General features: G+C 35.9%; 1 protein-coding gene across 3 annotated transcripts in view; it reads left to right on the top strand.

Annotated features, from left to right (window-relative positions):
* COL28A1 (collagen, type XXVIII, alpha 1) overlaps positions 1-3573 on the top strand; it is a 140647-nt gene extending 137074 nt beyond the window's left edge. For all 3 annotated transcript variants that reach the window (XM_012720911.1, XM_012720909.1, XM_012720910.1), the window contains one exon: positions 1097-3573. The gene's annotated coding sequence lies outside the window, so the exon portion shown is untranslated. The remainder of the gene's footprint in view (positions 1-1096) is intronic.
* Positions 3574-4034: the final 461 nt, after the last annotated feature.

The raw sequence follows: 4034 nt of genomic DNA, 5'->3' as shown, positions 1-4034 counted from the left end.
TCCTAAGATATTTATTATTCAGTTTTTTTGAACCTTCTGTATCTCTGGCCTGTACCCCAGTTCTGTATGAATAAATAAATAAATCTTTAAAAAAAAAAAAAAAAAAAGTCTTCCCTCAGCCAACCTTCTCTCCTCCACCCCCTTTCCCCCAGTCCCTCCCACTTACTTCACTTAGTCCTCCAACCCCTTCACAGTTTGCCCGTAGTAAATGGTAGGTGGAGAGGAAGAGTGTTTGGGTATGGGAAATCTAAGTGATGAAGAGTTTGTGCATAGGAAACAAGGTAAGTAAGCTATCTTGTTTGGGGGAGACCCAGCAAGATAAATGGTTCTGAGAGAGGAGATATCCTAAGGTAGGAGTGTCACATATTTCACTTGCTCTGAAAGTGATTAAGAAACCAATCTGAATTAAAATTACTTATCTCATGAATTAATAACTTTCATTTCTCACTCCTCCAATCTGTTTGCTAACAAAGCCTTTATTGTATGTTTAAACTGTGTATTTAAAACCAATATTGTAATTTAAATTCCTTTCCTTTATGTGAATATGTAAAATATGTAAATGAGACCTTCAGTTTTAGAGTGGAATGAGAAGGCACTTGATAACTGAGAACTGTTCAAATCCACTCCTGAACAGACTATATTTTTAAGAGCTAGGACAGGGCCTTCCCTAGTGGCAAAAAGGGTTAAAACACAGCACTATAAGGCAAGCAGCCACTTCAACATGAGTTCGATCCCTGGCTGACCCACATGGCTCAGCAGACCTCTCCAGACCCACCTGCTGCTCCCCTCAGCAGTGTACTTCATCAATCTGCCTGTTCTGCTCCCCACTCTGTCTCTGGTGAATCCTCTCACCAATCCTGCACCTCTGGCCTGTACCCCAATTCTGTATGCATAAATAAATCTTTAAAAAAGAGAGAAATAAGACAAACTGAGAAATGAGCCACCAAATTGAATATGACTCAACAGAGAAATAGAGAATTCAGCTCTGTCATTTTAAAATAATTTTGTAACATCCAATCTGGGAAGATCATTAGTCTAAACTGAGCTCAGACAGTGTTGTGAATGTGTCATCTCAGAGCACACTTTCTTCTTTCAGGTCGGTGACCCTCATTTGAGCTCAGCAGTGAATAAAAGAAAACTCAAGCAAAGAGGAGATGGAATCACACCAAACTTAGTAGAAACAATTTTGTGTAGCTTAATTATATGTTTATGTAACACTTGATTCTACAAAAGAATATTTGTAAGATACTAGAAAATTTAAAAATATGATATTAAGATGAAAACCAGTGAACAGATCACATAGAGAATGAACCAAGTATAACCAATTCTAATGAATCTTCTGTTCCTGCCCTATCTTGAACTTTGTATTTACCATTTCAGTTTGCTATTGGTTTTCATATGTAATGTTACATGTGAAATCTATCTTTCTATGTATCTCTGAACAATACATAGTCTTATTTTAGAGCTTTGTGTCATACTCTAGTCAATTTTTTACAGCTTGCTAGTTCATTTGTATTACCATTATTGTAATTAAAGTGTATTCCTAAGATATTTATTATTCAGTTTTTTTGAACCTATATGTAATTCTCTGCAACTTTTAAATGTAACATTATAATTCATATAGGTTCATTTACTTTCAGTTGTATAAAATATGGATGGCCATATAACAATATATTTAATTCCTGCTCTGTCTGTGATCCATTACCCTGTTTTTAGTAAGTTTGTTTTAATACACATTCAATGTTGCTTTCATTCTGGCTTAGGGTATACATGCAACAGTGTTTCTCTAGGATATATATCCAAAAGTAAAATTTCTGGGTTGCAGGATTTGTAAACATTCTAAAATAACATGCCCTGCCAACTTTTCTTCCAATGTATTTGAAGCAATTCAATTGTGTATAAGAGTTCCCACTACTTGATTTTTGGGACAACACATAGCATTGTCAAATTTCTTTAATTTGTCAATATTGGGTATAATATGGTGCCGATATCCTATTTTAATTTGCCTTTTCCTGGTGACACCTTACCATATGTATTTACCATCTGTGTTGTCACTTCTGTGAAATGTTTTTATAACTGGAGAAGACTTATATTGGATTGTTTTCATTATTGAATTTCTGGAGTTCCTTATATACCTTGAAATCCAATTCTTTGTTCATTATATAGAACGCAAATATCTTCGTAGATTTTTTTAAACTTTTTTTAATGAACAAGTTCTCAACTAACGCAATCAAGCCTATCCATTTTTTGTATTATAGCTAGCACCTCTCTTCCTAGCCTCTCAGCTACCTTTCTTGGTTGGGAAACTCCTCCAGAGCAAAAGTTGCTCTGGTACTGGGCTTACCTTTCTAAGTTCCATCTTCATGTTGCTCAGTCCTTGTTAGCACCTTAGTAATCACTAGGTGATATTTTTTTCTCTCCATATTTTATAATCATCCTCAGCTTGAACATGTGTCTGAGCTACGAAGTGGTTGACTACCAGTTTTTTATTTGTAGGGTAGAGGGTGTTGACTATTTGCATATTTCCTAGAAGCACAGCAATGAATTGAAAAGTTTGATTCATTCACCATCTGGTTGTTGAAAGGAGAAAGACATTCAGAGTCTCTAGTTTACTGTTTTGCCAGAAGCGCCTATTCCTTTTTCAAGCTTTTCACAAGTCTGCCCACATAGAAAATTGATATGATAGAGATTTAGGTTTCATAATCCTTCTGTCTGCAACATTTTGCTCCTCCTTCTGCAACTGACCCAATCCTGCTGGGACAGCTTAAAGACCTCTCCTCTATTGTATCTTCTCATCCCTATCAGTTGGTCTATGTACTACTTGGTTTCCGTCTCCATTCTATCCTGAGCACAGTATTTGTTTCTTTGTACTTAGTGGAGAGTATATTCATTAGTTTTCTTTTGCTATTCTAGCAAGTTACCACAAATTTGATGCCTTTAGCAACATAAATTGTAAAACCTTAAAGCTCGGTGGGTCAGAAGTCTGGTATGGGTCTCTCTGGGGTAAAATCAAGGTGTCAGCCTGCTCTGCTTCTTCTGGAGTCTCTAGAGGAGAATCTGTCACTTTCTTTGGCTTATGCCTCTTTCCTCTATTTTCAAAGTACATAACAGTAAATTGTTATCTACTAAAACAACAGTAGATTGAGTTCTTCTCTCTGGTTCTCTGGCTACAACTGGCAAAGACTCTGACAGCTTTAAGGACTCCTGTGACTGGACTGGGCCTGCCTGTATAATCCAGAATAATCTCCCTACATTAAAGTCCTTAACCTTAATTGCATCTACAAAGTCCCCTTTGCCAGAAGACCTCCAGTGATAAATTAAAGTATCTTGAAGGACCATTCTTATCTTTTTCATTTTGTTGAAACCTGAACTTTGCTGACTGCAAGGAATATTCTAATTAGGTGTTTGAAGCCCAGACTAGTGATAGTCAGGCATAGTACTTTCAATCTTAATATTAATCCTAATCACAACAAAAAGTTAAATAACATTAAGGGGGGGGGAATTTATGTAATATATAAAAGAATTATTTCATGTCTGTAATAAACCAAATCTTATATGTATTAAAAGAAAAAATAGGTAGGTAGTAGGGTTTGTGATTCAAGGAAAATGACTAACAAACATTTTCATTATTGAACTTTGGAGTTCCTTATATATCTTGAAATCCAATTCTTTTGTTGGTTACATAGGTTGCAAATATCTTTGTAGCTTTTTTTTTATTTAATTTTTTTAATGACCAAGTTCTTGATTTTAGTGCAGGCAAACCTATCCATCTATTCTACTGTAGCTAATACTACTAGAGCCTTGCTCAGCTTCGTTAACTCTCAAAGAAATGCAAGCTAAGCAAGTCTGAGGTGAGGATGGGACTCCCATGTGTGATTCTGATAAGCAACCTTTCCTGAAACCCCTAAGGGAACATCAAATAGCACCAACTTTAGGGGAAACTCTACTACTAGACTTGGAAATGCAGGTGGTCAACTCTTTATGCTCCTTTTCTCTACAAATCTACAATTCATAGTTTTATGACTATGAATGCT

Source organism: Condylura cristata, unplaced genomic scaffold (assembly GCF_000260355.1).
Source record: "Condylura cristata isolate star-nosed mole 26May11 unplaced genomic scaffold, ConCri1.0 scaffold00005, whole genome shotgun sequence".
Classification (NCBI taxonomy): Eukaryota; Metazoa; Chordata; class Mammalia; order Eulipotyphla; family Talpidae; genus Condylura; species Condylura cristata.
This window is presented reverse-complemented; position numbering and strand designations above follow the sequence as displayed.